This window comes from Fukomys damarensis, unplaced genomic scaffold, assembly GCF_012274545.1.
Source record: "Fukomys damarensis isolate Sample0158 unplaced genomic scaffold, DMR_v1.0_HiC HiC_scaffold_1, whole genome shotgun sequence".
Classification (NCBI taxonomy): Eukaryota; Metazoa; Chordata; class Mammalia; order Rodentia; family Bathyergidae; genus Fukomys; species Fukomys damarensis.
In genome coordinates, this window is record NW_022900913.1 from 1244244 (window position 1) to 1261099 (window position 16856).

Consider the following 16856-nt stretch of genomic DNA (forward strand, 5'->3'; position numbering starts at 1 on the left):
TTTCCTCAGTGTGAGCTCAGGGTGCCAGTGCCCCCTTCCTGCAGCCGGGGTCATCCAGACTCTCAGTGGCCAAGGACAGGGCTGGCCCTGCCTCCCTGAGGAGGGTGAGCAGCCCCTGGACGGACCCTCAGGGATCCGCAGTGGGGCTGGCACAGGGAAGCATTATGCCCCAGAGAGCAGACTCGGGCCCCTCACGCGCAGGCCCCTGCCGGCCATCCCTGCACATCCTTCCCTGGGGCACACTGATGTCTCACATACACACACATGCTGACATCACAAACCGCAGCCTGAACACACGTGGACTCGTGACTGCCAGCCTTGCCTCATCCCGAGCCCTGTCTGAGCCCTCATGGCAGAAGAAAAGGCCTCTAAACACACCCCACAACTTTGCGAGCCCCCCTGAGGCGGGGGAGCAGTGGGCTCGCGGTGTGCACTCTTCCCTTGGCCCCTGGTCCTTCACCTCTGCTCTGCTGCCCAGCCCTGCCCAGGAGGTGCCGGCCTGCTCTGGGCAGGGATTCCGTTGCCCGCCGGCTGTGCTGACATCCGCCCAGGCACACAGGACTGGGCTCTTCTCTTCCCACTTGTGGTTTCACAGTGCCTGGGCCTGCGGGCTGCGTTCTTGTTTTTCATGTCTCATGCTTACCCAGACCAGCTGTTTGCATCGGACCCCTGTTCAAGTGTCTCTTAGTTGTCATATCTCTTTCTAAACTTTCTTTCCCTCAGAGGGGGAGTCACTATGCACAGCTGAGCGAGTGAATATTCCCAGGGTGTCACATGACACAGACGAGGATGTTGGGGAACGGGTCAGAAATTTGCTCCCCGAAACCTGCTGTATCTGCCCTCCTGAACTGAGCATGATGTCAAGCATTTTACCAAAGCCAGTGTCAGAGATGACGCAGCCGGCCTCAGGCCTGTGGTGCTGGTCTGGCAGCTCTTCTCTCTGGGACGCCCTTCCCACGCCAGTCTCAGAAGGGTTAAGAAGCTCTGCATCACCCACTGAGCATTTGCCACAGGCAGCACCTCTCAGCTGTGCCACAGCCTGAGGGACATGGGGCTGGGGTCCTGTGGGGGCCCAGAGGTGAGAGGACAGGCAGGATGTGCCGATTGCCCGACACCCACTAGGTGGGTTCCTGTGATCCTCAAGATGCAGATTGGGGAGGTTGCACCACAGCCGTCCGGACACTTGGACTGGGGCAGACTTCTCATGGGAGCGCACATGTCACAGGCACGCAGTGCTGACGCCTGTCCTTCCCTGAACCGAGGGTCACTTAGGACACGGGCCAGACCACAGGCGGAAGAGGCCTCCTCAGCCGGGACTGTTGCTGGTGCCTTTGGGGGGCCTCCCCGAGTAATGGGCTCCTCAGTTGCTGTGCCCCAGTGATTCGAGAAGTGGACACTTACAGCCTTGCAGAGCTGTTTCAGTAGCAGGGTTGGGCTCACGCCTCTCCTCGTGCTAACTGAGGCCTGCACACCCTGAGTCAGGATCCCCGGGCCACAGGTGATTGCTACCTATTGTCCTTCAGGATGCAGTGGCCAGTTCTAAATCACAGGCAGGGACTGTCCACAGAGTCACCTCCCTGGGATGTGGCGAGACACTCCACACCTGCCACTTGGCTTCCAAGACCTGAGTCCATTACCAAGCTGTCCCAGGCAAGAGCGTCCATTGAACTTTATTTTATGCCTTCTAAAATTTTAAGCATGTTTGGTGCATGTTTGGTGAGAAAAATATAGAATGAAATTGGTGTACATCCAGGCTTGATAGGTACTGATGGATTATTGACTTTTAAAAGGAGTGCCTTAAACACATTAGTGCAGTAGTACTCTGACTACTAGAACCTGTGAGAATTAGATTACTAGGTATTTCTATGAAGATAGTTTGGATGCCAATGATTCATTCTATAGACATCAACACATGGATGTGCATATATACAAGGACAGATCAAAATGTATAGTGAATGTTCAAATTTAAGTTGCAGTGAAGACATGTTGTAATTAATCCCCATATTCTTGCTACTTTCTGAAGCATTTCTCCAAGTCCTGTTTCATGCCTTTGTGAAGTATGATAAAAAGTACAGTGTATGCTGCTGCGGCCATCCATGGAGACACTGCAGGGATCCCTCATCCCCCTATTCACTGGACTTGGTACTGCATGACTTCTAGCTCTTCCCCAAAGTGAAGAGGACCAGGACAGGTCAGCACTTTGAATCCAGTCAGGACACAGAGACACTTAGGACAGAGGTCTCCAGGGCTGCTGTAGGAAATGACAAAAATGACGTGGAAGTGAGGGGCAGTGCTTTAAAGATGATGGCTGGCAATGTCTTATACAGTAATTATTTTTTAAAATTTACATACAGTGGTGCCTCTGCTCATGAACTTAATTCTTTCCACAATTCTGGTCGCAAACCAAACTGGTCATGAACCAAATCAAATTTCCCCACAGGGCCAACATGGAGCCCAACCACTGAGTTCAATTCAGTGTGAGACCAGAATCTTGGAAAGAACTAAATTCATGAGCCAGAGCACACTGTGTCCTCTGGGGCTCCTGGTCACACCTCACACGTGTATGAATACACATGCTCATAGGTTGAAGGGGGTCCAAAATATTGGCTCAAATTCAGCCCGGGGTAGATAAAGATTTATGCTTATGCCCTGTCTATACTTTTTGCATCTTCTTCAGAAAGTAGCTGCCATGCAGGGTGGGCTTTAGTAGAAGAATAATAATGAGTTGCTACCCCCCACCCACACGGCCAGCCTCTGGCATGGGGAGTCCACACTCAGAGTGTTCTCTTCATGAGGTCCCTCGGGGATAAGAGGGGAACCCCGTGGCCAGGTGTCCACTGAGTCAGGGTGTGCAGCCTGGCTGGGGACCCGCTCACTGCCTGGGCACTGCCCAGCACCGGCCCAAGTTGGCTCCTGGGGTCCGTTTCCCTTTGGCAGTCGCTCTAGATGAGCCTATTTGCTTGGGGTGCCAGGGAACTGCACAGAGCCAGCCACGGGTCAGGAGAGGCTGGACATCTGCTGTAGATGCTGGGCCAAAACAGCGCTGGAGACCTATGTGCTGAAAAGGACAGTGACCTGCTGGCCACAGCGACTGCTTTCCCCCACAGGGGATGGGAGGCCCGCTTGGTGCTGGCCCCCCAAGGGCTCAGCTTGATGACATGGTCACCGACCAGAGAGAGGGACAGAGGCTCTGTGGCTGTGGCGGTGTCTGTCACTACTGTCCCTGTGGGGCGTGTCAACAGCTGCCGGTACAGCAGACAGGGCATCGGCTCTGGAGCCGATCACAGCCGGGCTGCCTGACACTCTCTTCACGGGGTCACACGGAGGAACTTCGTTAGTGGTATAACATGTCAAAATTAGTCACCTAAGAGTGTAAACAGCCCGCAACAGTGTGGGCAGTGTGCGCCATCTGCTCTGGGTGTCGGTGCTGCTCTCACCATGGGCACCGACCCGGTCCCTCTCCAGATGAGAGCCGCCTTCATCAGCTGACTGTCCCCAAGCAGCGCGAGCTGGAGATGTCAACAGCTTGCTCCGCTGCTGGGGGCGCAGGGCTCCAGCTTGCTGGGAGGGGTGGCGGAGACAGCTGGTGCAGCGTGGGACCTGCTTCCTTCCCACCTCCATCTTCCTCCCTCCCCCTCTGTCTGCTGCAGATGTGAGAAGCACACTGTGCTCCATTATTAGCAAAGGCACCCTGCTGCCCAGCCAATGCCTCCCTGCTGCAGCTCAGGACGCGGCCTCCATCTCTCCTGTCCTCTCCCACCCACCCACTCCCTGAATCCAGAAACAAGCCCCACCTTGTCCACCTCGCCTTGCCTGGCGCAGAGCCTGCAGTTCCAGGGGCAGGTGCTCAGAGGCTCCCTGCCCCCCACATCTAACCTGTCCTCAACCCTGAGGGCTTCACCTTCAGCGAGTCTGAACCATTACCCCAGATCTGGAAGAGGACGCCCGCGTCTACCACGTCCGACACCGGGCCCGGAGGAAAACCCCTGAGGAGCCAAGCCAACCTCTGCGACTTGTTAGGGCGTTGGGCTGCAGACTAAGAAAGTGGGCCGCTGCCTGCCTGCCGGAGAGCACGGCTTGCACGTGATCATCACTTGGCGGTGGCTTCCAGCAGGGTTCTGAACCTGGAAGTCGGTGCTCAGCCCCTGTGGGCTGTACGAGTTTGGGGTGGACTTCATACCCAGAAATGACACCAGGCCCCACCTGATTCCTCTAGCTGCCCCTGAGCATGCAGTGCATAGCATAAAGTCATCACATGTGTGGCCCCACTCCCACTGACTTGGGTTATCCTCGGCTTCTCTCTCTGCGTGGTCCTGTGGCCCTAGTGGCTGCAGCGGCACTGGACGGGGGAGCAGGACTGGGGAGTGCAGGCCACTTGACCCTAAACCATGGCTCTGGCCTCTCTGCTAAATGATCGTCACATCTGCACGAGAAGCTGAGCAGCGGCTGACCCAGAGGCTAAGGAGCAGAGGGGATGGGAGAGGCAGCCCTGGCATCACCACAGGTGGAGGGGCCACAACAGCAGTGCTGGCAGACACTGAAGCTGACTGACTGCCTGTCTGGCCAGTGACCTCGCGCAGGGAGTGCCGAGTCTGCTGAGAGCAGGTGAGCCAGGGCTTATCCAGGCAGCTCTGCTACAGGCCTGGACCAGCTCCCACCCACCTGTGTGGCCTCCCCCACCAGGTCCCCTTAAGAGAGTTGTGCCCCTGAAGCAGAGAACAGGGGAGCCAGCCTCATCCTGGTGTCCTCTGCTCTGCTCAGCTCTCCTGGTAGTCCCCACGCCTCGGGAACGGAAGCCCCTCCTTGCTGTCACGGTGGAGCTCTATGGGTAAACTGCATGGCCCTGCCTCTCACTCTCTGTGTGCATTCACCCTGGGGCCTTCCCATGAGCTGTCCCTTGCACCCCGAGCTCCCTGCCCACCTGCCCTGCTCTGGCTCTGCTGCCCCATCTCCCCAACCCCCGTTTCCCTGACTCGGTCCAGATGTGAGCTGCTGCACAGGTGGAGAGAGCCGGTGGAGTGAGGCCCCTACTTGCCAGCCTGCACCAATGTCCGGCTGGACCCTGAGCCCGCCCGTGACCGCAGAGCCAGCAAGCAGTGGCCACAGAACACATCTGTCCCACAGAGGCTCTTTTTCTCGAGGGCCAGTGTCAGGCAGGGCTGTGGCCTAGAGAGCCTGTTCTGTGGGGAAGTCCCTTTGGGAACCAGAACCCACACCTCCGTGCTGTCCTTGTCCTGCGGCTCCAGAAGTGTGAGGCTAATGATCTGCTAGGTGTGCTGTGGTGGGTGAGGTTTTGGTTGAGGTGCAAGGGATTCAGCGCCCCATCAGAGCTGTGAGCTCACTATTGGATGTGTGAGTTTATACTTCTGGTTCTCTGCTGGCCATTTCTTCACAATTATCCTCATGTCTGTAGTAGGCATGGGACTTTTTAATTTAAAAAGCTTTAAATAGCATTTTATATATTAAAAATGTTACAAACGTTACAGAATGTAATCTTCCCAGTCATACACTGCCAAGGCTTGGGTTGGGTATCTGAGCCCCAGATGCAGGTGACTCATCTCTGAGTATACAGCGAGGCATGGGCAGGAGGAGATCAGCGCTCACCTGGGCCACAGAGAACACCCGGCTCAGGCAGAGATGCTGGGGTCCTGTGGGGCTGGGTCCCACTGTTCTCCAGGCCAGGCCAGGACTGAACACAGCTGTGTGCTCAGGCAGGAGGCTGGCCGCTGTGACCTGACCTTTCGGCACCTGGCAGCCATGGAGGGTTGGGTCAAGGACACAGCCCAGGGGATGCTGGGAAAACTGCGGTGCAAAGCAGGGCTTCCTGGGCCATTGTGATTGTGGGCATCTTCCCTAAAAGCCAGCTCCCGTCATGTAGCCCTCAATGACTGGGCTCAGAAGCTCATTCTGTGTCCAGGGATCCCTGTCCTGCCCTAGGGGGATGTGGTCACAGCCGGAACTTGCACAGGGAGGCAGGTTCTGCCTGGCTGGGGGTGACTAGCTGGTGTGACGAGATGCTGGTCTCAGGGGTGCAGGCTGGAAGCCCACAAGGTCACCTCAGGGACACGGAGTCTGTCCGTGCACCTCCATCTGCCCCCTGGGTGCTCAGGAACTCTCCAAGTGGAAGCACGCAGCTAGCTCCACACCTCCACCTCTGCTCTGCTCTGCTGGGCTTTCTGTGAATTCCCTTTTGTAAGAAGGTGGACTTCCTGCATAGAACCTCAGTTTCCTCTTTGCTCTTGTACCTTCTTGCTTTATTTTCTTAGAAGTTCTCTTAGCTTGATCCTTCCAACCTTCTGAAGTGTGTTAGAGCTACTGTTCTTCCATCTTCGAAGGTTCCTTTTTATTCTCTGAATTCATTCCACAGCCCTGTGTTCTTGATTCATGCCAGGAAACCTCCACATCAGATACTCAGGATAGCAAGGGTGGACTTCTGGGCATCTGTCTTGCAGAAAGCTGTTTAACTCTCTCATCAAATATAGTAGCCACTAACCCCACTCAATTATTTTGATCTGAATTAATTAAAAGTGAATAAGATGTGAACTTCAGTTCTCCAGGTGCATCCGTCCTGTCTCAAGTGTGCAGCAGTCAAGCACAGCCAGTGGTGGTCAAGGCAGAGCTTGGCGAGGTCCTCTCCATCTGGTGAGTCTGTAGGCAGCTTCCCTTTGCTGCCCTGGCCATGCCTCCGCATGACTAGCAGAGCTGAGATAAGAGCTCACCCAGGGCTGTGGTATTGTCCCCAGGCAGGTGTGGGTCCTTTGACTCTGTAAAGATAGAAATCAGAAGTTGGCAAAGTGCACCTCTGCTGGAGGTTCTGGGCTTTGTATACTCCCAGTCCTCCCCTGCAGTGTCACGGCCCTGGGGCCTGATGCCGCCAGCTGACCCTGATGCAACTGATCACACCAGAGCATCAGTGTGCAGGTGGGTAGAGGGGTCCCCAAGACAGATTGTGTGTGTCCACGCAGCGGCCGTGATGGTGTCACGTCTGAAACAGCAGGACTTCACCTGAGGCACATAGGAGTGCGTTCAAGACACCTCCACATGATAGCCTGCCTCTCACTGAGCCTGCATTTTGTCTCCCAAGACTGCAGTGAGATGGGTTATAGGACCTTTTCCTTGGGGATGTTCATTTCTGTTCTTCATTAGTACAAAGTTCTGAGTTCAACTATTGAATTAAGCAGCAGATTATTCACATTAAAGCCCCTGGCCTCTGCCCAGGAGGGCTCAGGGTGATTCCTCCTGTGCAGGCTCTGGGGGAAGCACCCCTCAGAGAGGACATTGGGGACCATGCTCGGGCCTCTGCCTTGCCCTCAGCTGTGTGTAGCTGCCTTCTGTATGTTCACCTTGCACACTTTATGAGAGCTCACATTTAAACGCGTTTTAAGACACTGCATGAGGACCCTCCTCAGTCTGCATTTTCAGGACAGAATCGCAACGTGTGTCACAGCCCCTGGGCCAGGAGACACCTCGGGTCCCTTCTCCATGTGTCCTCCCACAGTGACTGCTGAATGGGCCCAGGCCACCCCTCAGCTGAGCTTCAGCAAATGCATGTCAGGCTGGGGGCCAGGCTGTGCCTACACTGGCGGGGCTGGGACGCCCTCCAGACCCTAGCCTGCTCTGCACACACTGCTGTGCTCCAGTCCTGCCAGTGGCTTTGCACACCAGAGAACAGGGTGTCTTCTCCCATAGTCCACCACGTTACCTGCCTCACGCCTCACAGCACATGCAGGTGAGACCACTCCTTGGCACACTCAACACACCCACGTGCTGAGGCATTAACTCTCCAGCCACGAATGAGCTGCATGCTCAGATCCCTTTCCACCCTATTCATCCCTTGTGGAATAAAGATGCATGCAAGCACTCAGGTCACAGGCACTCCTGAGCGTGAGGTGGAACACCATCCAGTGTCCACTGCCCTTACTCTGTACGCAGGTCTACACGTGCAGCACATGTGAACTACCAGTATTACCATGTCAGAGTTTCAAATGAACCCAATGTTCAGGCTTGTCCTACTTTGATGAACAGGACTCTGCCACACTTTCCACACATCTGACCACAGGCGAGAGGGGCTCTCCTGGGTGCAAAGTTACCGAGGGTGATGATGGTAAGGGAGGCACAGGCTCCCGAAAGGGGCACAGGTGGTGCACTCTGTGTGACCACCACTACTTCACCTGTGCTGGGGGAGCCCCTCCAGGGAGCCCTCCTCTTTGAGATCGTCTCCCAGGTTCATCCCTTTCCATGGGAGAAAAACCACTATGATCTGTTTTGTTTCAATTCAGTATTTAAGTTGACATTTATGGCCCTTGATATTAATAAATACGTCCACAATATTACTTTACAAGGAGGGGTTGTAAGTTCAGGGGAGGGGAGTGAACATCGTGATCACTACAACTTTACCCTAAGAAACTGTCCTGGAAAACCACTTTGGCCATGTTCTTGATGTTACTACCTGCACCCAGCTGTGTAAGAACCGGGCTTGCACTCCACTGAAACGCGCTTCCTCTGGTTGCTGGAGCGTGCGTGTCCGTGCCCACAGCGCTGTTCTGCCTGTCCCCGGGTGAGGAGCTGTCTCTCACCCAGGGCCCTCTCACCTCTGACCACTTTTGAAGGCTGAGAAGTCCAGGTGCCCCCACCTGCCCAGCTAGGTGGCTCAGCCCAGGCCTGAGGGACAGCAGGTGCCTCAGCCGAGGGGGTCGGGACCCCATGTCCATGTGTGACTGTGCCTGGGAAGCTCCCGACAGCTCCAGCCGAGAGCGGGGAGGACTCTGACCCCCCAAAGCTCCTGAACAAGCTGACACCCTGGGATGCAGCGGTTGCTCCCCGAGGGCCACCTGTGTGAGTGTGGGGACAGTGATGTACCGCCCCCCCCACGGCTTCCACTCTGTAATGAAATCTGGGGAGCCTCCATCCCACAATGCATCTGTCCGCAAGGGGCAGTGGTGTGGGTCTGAAGTACAGCACGCGGGGTGGGGGTGAGGGGCCTGGTGAAGACTGAGAGGAGCTGAGTCACTGTAGAAGCCAGATGCTCCGGCGACCATAATGCAAAGTGGGATAAGACGCATGAGAGAAGTGTGGCTTCTCTGTGACGGGAAACCTAAAGTGCAAATAAGTTAAGGAGCAAGATAAAGGACAGTTAGAGCGGACCCTCGATTCAGGAACTCGAGTGATTCCCAAGGGCTGTTTGTAACTCAGGTTGGTTGTAAGTCAGTGCAGCTGAGATCTGGACGTTTGCCTGGGTACACGCTGTAGATAACAAGAGGCAGATGAACCCTCCATTCACCTGATTAACCCGAGCTGTCCGTATGTTGGCTGGTCATAACTTGAGGGTCCGTGGTAACAGGAAGCAGGAAGACAGATCTTTTGCAGTGGGAAGGGGGCCAGGAGATGGAGCGAGAGGGAGGGTAGAAGAAGAGGAAGGCAACATAAAAAGAATTGAGAAATGTGTGCATGAACGGGCTGCTCACCGTGAATGCAGTCACTGGGTACTGCAACTCAGACCAATCGAGATTAAAAGCAAGAACTCAGTGGTATTCTGCGAGCAGAAGTGACCTGGCTGTGCTCCTGTCCAGGGACAGTGTCACAGCCCTGCAGAGCCGTCTCCAGCAGACCCCCCTCTCTGGATGAGAGGCAGGAGCAGCTAGGAGACTCCTGTAAGCTATGGCTTCCTGCTTCCGTGTGGAGAAAGAAAGGACAGATGCTTGAGAGCAGATGAGCTGTTGGCATAATTACATTAAATAAGACGCACATGGGCCCAGCTCCAGCCCAGCCTGGGTTCCAGAAACCCTCAGAGGGGGGCCAGCTTACACTTAATTGCGCCCGGGAGCAAGAAGCAGGGGTGCTGTCTTTTCTTGAGTGCTGGAGGATTTGAAAGGTGACCCTCTCCCTTCCCACCGCTCTGCCCCCAGAGCTCCCCATGCAGCCTTCTGGCGGGGATACGCATGCGAGGTACCAGAGGAGCAGCACACAGCCCCAGCCCCTCCTCCAGCCACACATGCGCCTTCCACTCTTTTTGTCTACATTTCCGCTGTGTCTCTAAATCACATTTTGGTCCCCAGACATTGGTTCACCTAGAAACTAAGACAATTTGAGGAGCAAAGCAGCATTTTCTGGGAGGGCAGCCGGGCTCAGAAACCCGCAGAGCAGGCGCAGGGGGTGCAGGTGGCCCGGGCTGCTGGGTCCCCCTCTGCCTGGCCCCTGGCTTCCTCCACACAGACTGGCAGAGGCCGTTGGCTTCCTATCAGTGCAGCCCTTGGCCAACCTGAGAGCAGCGTGGCCCTCACCAGGCATTTGCGGCGCCATCCACGCCACTGCACCTCCACGGCCACCCTGGCCCAGCCTTCGCCATCATCCCACAGCTGCCCCGCCTCCATGGCCGACTGACACCCTGCTGTCCCGAGTCCCCCCCTGAACTTTGACCTGTTCATAGTGACCATGTGGCCACAGCTCAGGGCGGCTCTGTCCTGGCTAAATGGCCACCCTGGCTTCCGTGTCCTGTGCACCTGCTCTCTCTGACCAGTGCCAGCTGCAGGGCCTGGCCCCTCGTCTCATCCCTGGCTCCCACCTCCTGTGATGTCTCTCTGGGGCGTGAGCTCTGGCCGCCTCTGCTTGGCCTCTGCCTGTCCCCGTGGCAGCACTGTCCTTCCTGGGGGTTCACACCTTCACTCAGGAGCCCCTGATGCCAACGAACTCGGCCCTTTTCACAGTGGGAGCCAATGGATTCCTTAAAATCAGCTTCTTCCCCACTGGGGTCTGAACTCCTCAAGACCATGGGGTGCTGGGAGCAGGCCGAGGCCTCACGGAAGAGCCCTGGGGTGCACTGCACATCCATGGGTGAGCCAGGCTATTGTGGGTCAGGTGTGGACTTGTCTGTCCAGGTGAGACGGGCGAATGGGGGCTCCTTGTGCTTTGTTCGTGGAGGCAGGACAGGCAGTGACTAGGTCCGCCTCACTCCTCCTTGTGTCTCTACCCCAGGAGCCTGTCAGCTGTGTCACTTCTGCGTGTACAGAAAGATGCCCAGCTCTGACACACTGAGCCGTCCCAGAGATGACACTGTTTCACAAGGTCACAGACGCTCTCCAGGGTGGCTGTAATGTAGTTGAGAACTCCTTCCCAATGTCTTCCCCAGAGGGCCAACTTCATGGCATGTTTTCACCAACGAACACCACTTAACATGTGCCTCATATCACTGTACTAAGCTCTGCATGTGAGCCACAAACCCTTTCTGATATAATGGAAAGAAGTTATTTAAAATATGAGATATCATATCAAAAGGGAAAGGTTATACAGACCTAAAATATTTGCTCAAATTTGGAAAAAAAACCCACACAATATGTTAGTGAATGTCCCCATTGCTGGCACAAAATACCTGCCCCGAAGATTAAAGGAGGAGAAGTTCATTAGCTCATGGTTTCAGAGGTCTCAGTCCACGGTCCACTGTTCTCCAAGGAACTTCACGGCGGACGGGGCTGGCAGGATAAAGCTGCTCCCCTCATGAAGACCAGGAAGAGGAGCCCAGGGTAAAGTGCCCAGGGAGAGAGAAACGCTCCAAAGGTGCCCCACAGTGACCCCCTCCGGCTGGGCCCTGCCTCCCAACAGCACTTGCAGCTGTGGACTCTGGGGGCCCCTCCGGGACCCACACATTTTCCCAGCAGTGTCTTCACCCAGCCACCTGGATGGTGATCAGGCTGAGCCGTCACACCTGATGGTACCAAGTGCTGGCCAGAACCGGGGCAGCTGGGACGCTCATGCAATAGGCACTTAGCACACAGCCCAGCCATCCCACCTAGGCATTCTCCCTGCTAGATGAAGTCTCATTCCCACACAAACCTGCACATAGATGTTCACAGAAGTGTCTTTCCTCATCGCCATGGCCACTGTAGCAGTGGCCACAAACATCATGGCCATGCGAATCGGTCACCTCTCACTTCTGTAGTGATGATGGGGGTCTTGTTGGGCCAAATCCATCGTCCTGATTGGGGGCCCCAGGACAGAGTCTGTGCCTTGCCTGTTCCCTCTTCCTGCTGCCCACGGTCCTGGGCAGGAGGCTCTTTTCTCATCTTCCAGGCCAGTGTGGGCATCTCTGCGCCCTCTTCTCCTTTCCCCCTGACCCTTCTTCCTTCCTCTTCCATGAGAAGGCTGTGGTTACCTCGGGCTCATCAGATAGTCCAGGGAATGTCTCCTCAAGCAGCAGAATGGGGTAGGTGTGATCCAGGTGAGTTACAGGCTTGAGTGCAAATGTCACAACAAAACCCGTTATTCTGCATAATGAATATGAACTAATAAAATCGATGACGAGAAGGAAATAGAGAAACTGGCTGGCGAGCTCTGTGCCAGGGAACCCCCGGGGCCCCCAGGCGTGGGCAGGCGGCCAGGGCATCTCTGGCAGGGGTACTATTCTTCCTAACCAAAGACACCGCATCGCTGATCCCGACAGTCGGCGTCAACCCCGCCTTCCAGGCAGCACCAAGACCAGTCCTACATGCCTTTCTTCCCTTTTGTTTAGACTCCCTCTGTGATTTTATTTAATTTAGCTAATTAATCAATTTCTTTAGGATATCACATATCAGGGTTCTGTTTTTTGGTTTTAGTATGTAGTCCAGGCTGGCTTTGAACTAGCAGCAATCCTCCTGCCTCGGCCTCCTGAGTGCTGGGATTGCAGGAGTGTTGGACCGTGCCTGGCTCGTAGATGTGACTTTAGCACATCTTCCACCTCTGGTTCCAACCATCTGGTTTGTGGTCACACTGTGATATTTAACCTGTGACGAATGATATAGGCTAGGTGATGTGCTGTACAAAATACACTGTATGTGGTACACTGTAGAACATATAACAACGTGTACTGGCTGATCTGGCATAATGTATCACTTGGCATTCAATACAAAATGATGGCCTCAAATAGGACTGCACTTATGGAGGTAATTGCTGCAGTGTTTGCTCAGCTGTGTCATCTTGCTTTGCCAGGGCCTCCTCTTCGTTTGTTGTAGATTGTGAATAGGCACTGGCTATAGCTACTTTTCACAGATCTGGTTGCATAAAAGCACTGTCCAGCTTGCGTGCACCTAACGTGTGTGCAGACACTGTCAGCCCGTCCCCTTGGCGCCCAGTCTGCCGGACGCAGTCTCTGGCTGGGGCCCTGGGGACAGAGCCGGGGCACGGAGAGGCCGCTGCCACGCACCTCTAATTTCGCTTTTCTCCCTCTCCGATCAGATACGCCGGGCCTGGAGAGCAACTTCGAACACATGTTTCTCCTGTAGATTTTGACAGAGTGTGGTTATTTCCTGGACGAGAACAGTTCAATTTCCTGGTCAGCATCCTGCCTGCTTGGAGGTCAGGGGAGGCAGCCGATCCGGCCACCGCAAGTGTGACTGCAGCCTGGAGATGCCTGGCAAAGGCCATGATCACAGCCACTCTCTGCGCCTTGCACTGAGCGTCAAATCATTACTCATCTCTCTGTTCATAAAGCACATATTGCACACTGGGGATTGAAATACTGAAATCAAATTAAAACCTCTAGTGTTTTTAACCCTCTGCCGCCAAGTCAGGCTGTTTGTGCAAAGCAGAGAAGCTCTGAGCCTGCCTGAGTTAGTAGCCAGGGCAGAAGTTCTGGCTGGGTTCTGGAAAGAGGCTGAGAACATGGGAATGACAGGCCTGCGATCGGGGAGAAGCCCCGCTGGCCCCTTCTGGTCCCTCCTGCTCTCTGCCCCGGGCCCCAGTGCCCTGAACTATCTGCTTCTAGCCCTGGCCACACCCACATCCCTGATGCTCACCTAGGCCAGGAGCTTCTGCACTGTGGCCACAACAACCTCGAAAGCTGCAAAAACGGGAGCTCTGGTACAGTGTCCGGTAGAGCAGGAACACACCTTGCACCTCGGTCAACTGCTCTTTGTGGATGCCTGGAGAGGGTGCCCAGGCCCTGGGGCTCCCCATGTCTGGCTCCTGCTCCCAGAGGCCTGGAGTTTCCATCTTTTACCATGAGCATTTCTGCTCACAGCTGTGCAAGACAAGCTTGTGTGTGAGATTACATTCCGAGAAAATAAACCCCTTGGATACCCATTCAGCATCTGAGACTCACTAGTAGTTAGTAGCTCTCCAGGTTTAGGGAGAGTCTGATTGATTGTCAGGGTTACTAAAGTATTATTAAATTAATCTCGACTTCACGCTAACCCTGAAAACAGATATCACGCCCATTTCTAGGCAGGGGAACCACAAACCGTGAACAGTCTTGGAAGGGAGCGCAGTCAATACCCGCTGCCCTCTGCCAGCAATGTCTGCGGACAGCCCCCCGCGTGTGGGGCCTGGACAGTGTAAACGCGGAGGTCCGGACTTTCAGGGGCTTCAGAGGAAGTGAGGAGTGAGGAGCCAAGTTGCCCGGGACCTGGCCGATCCACACCAGCCCAACAGCTGCTGCCCAGAGGCTTCTGAGCTCGGCAGGGCGTGAGTCCCAGAACAGCACCGTCTGGTGAGACCGCACAGACGACCTTCATGTGGGCCCCACAGACAGGAGGCTGGAAGGCAGCCTCACAGCACAGGCCTGGGAAACCAGGCAGGCTGGCACGAGCAGCTCCTCGCCTCCTGAGGGAGGTGCCCGCAGCCTGCCTACCAAGCTGACAGAGCCGACTTCTGTGTCTCGGGCCAAGCCTTGCCTGATGCCGGGTGGAGGTTGGCCCATGCATGCGTGCCATCTCCCTGGGGCTGGCAGACACTGAGGGAACTGCACTGGGCTCTGGGAGCTGCGGTGGTGCAGCCCTGTTCCCACCTCTTGGGTCTTCCCCCACCCCACCGCCCAGCCCTGGCCAGGCAGCCTCAGCACAGGAGCCATGCGACAGATCAAAGCTCCTCATTTCTGTCCCTGCTCCTAGGTCACCTGGGCAGCGGAGCTGTGCACAGTGACCATGCAAGGTGCCTGTGTCTACAGAGGAGCAACTGCGGCCACCAGTGCGCCCTCCTGTGCTCGAGGCCAGACGTGCCCAGCTGGCAGAGCATGTGGCACTGCTCAGGGTGGCTGTCTCTGCACCTGACAAGGCATGTGCTGGGCAGAGCACCATGGGCCCCAGCACCCACTGACCCTTGCTTGCCCCATCCCTCCACCGCTGCCCTCTGCTTGACGTCCCCGTGTGCCTAATCCATTCAGCAGCAGCCTAAATTGTTCAGTCTGGGGCTTTCTACACCACATACTCACAATTCAGATCTATGTGGTGTGCGCACTAAATGCAGTGGATTAGGATTTTTATAGTGGATCAGTAAGAGACACATCACCATGCGTCACTTCAAAATTCCCCTCACTCCGAACACACTCTTGCCATGGTTCTCGCCGCTTTCTGAAGCAGCTTGGGGTGCGCTGTCCTGGCTACCTTGATGCCCTGAATGGATTCAAAACATTTCCCTCTCACGGCCATTTTGACTTTGGGGTAGAGTCAGAAGCACACAGTGCCAGGTGCGGTGAATAAGGTGGATGGGGACACAGCATCATGTTTTTTATTTGACAGAAATGGACACGGAGGGAGATACAAAATGACTCTCCTGGAAGAGAACTCCAGAACTGCTTCAGAAAGGGGCAAGAACAGTGGGCTAAGTGTGTATAAAGCAACAGGGAGTAGTTTGAGAGGACTAATACCAGCGTGTCTTTTACTGGTATATATTTTAAATTTTTATTTAAATATTTGCCATATATTTTTACCATATCTCATTCACCAGAGCTCTCTCTTAGCTTATAGGCTGACTTGTCTATTCTTTTTCAGTTTAGCTTTGTGTTCTTAGGGGGAAGGCATTAAAGATTTCTTAAACCGCATGTTTAAAATGTGCAATCGTGACGTCTGCTGCTGATTTGCGGATTTTGTTCTCTTCTCTGCTGATGATGGAACATGCTTGTGTGCTCTTTGCGCCAGTGAGCAACATATTGGGAGTCATGCAATGATAAGGCTGAACCGGGCCTGGAACCTGCTCGATGATGTGCAGTATGTTTCAAAGGTGATTTACGTTTCTCCAAATCACGAGTGGTACGCTCCACGTCTGGCTTGCTATCAGGAATCACATCTAAAGCATGTAAAAGCAACTGTGAGATGGCACCAGGTTGTGTGTCTAGGGCTGGGCCGGGTGCCAGCTACTCCTAGGCCACAGGGCTGATCCTCCACTCGTCTCTGTGCTGTATCTCTGAGGGGAGGCTTCCTGGCAGCTTGCTGCTGGGCGGACCCATTCCCTTCTCCTTGCGCACCCCATGGAGACACACAGTGAGAATGGCCCAAAGCCTCGTTCTGAGGCCTCCTGCTGCTGGTACTGTGTGGCCTGTGCTAGGCTGTTAGCCTTGTGCCTGAGAATTGCAGTGACCTTGAGTTCCTGCAATTTGATTCTTTCTTACCCTACTCTGAACCTCTTCTGACTTTCACAGAGGAGGTGGCAGGCGGTCCAGCACCAGGACCGCAGTGGACTGAGCAAGTCCGCGTCCCTCGGGCCAGCTGCTGCAGATGTCCCCAGGGGCCAGGGCACTGAGCCACGTGTCCACACCCCCTCCAAGTGTCTGCTGTGTTGATAAAGGGAGGTCGTTCCCCACCTGACCCACATTTGCCCCATTCCCAGTGCAGGGGCAGGGCTGGCTTCCCCAGCAGATGTGCTCCCCTGGTGTGTGGAGCCTGCTTATCCCAGCAGACCAGGTGTCCGCAGGCTGCGACCGACTGAGGAGGACTGGCTGAGCCCAGGGACAAGCTCTCAGCAAACGCAGCTGGAGCTTTCTGCCAGCGGCTGCCTGAGAAGGCCCTAGAGTCACTGCCGATGACGAGGGTCACCCGGGCCCTCACCTGCCTCCCACACACATCTGTTCCCTGGACACATCCAGGAGGGAGGAAAACCACTGCGCATGCCTT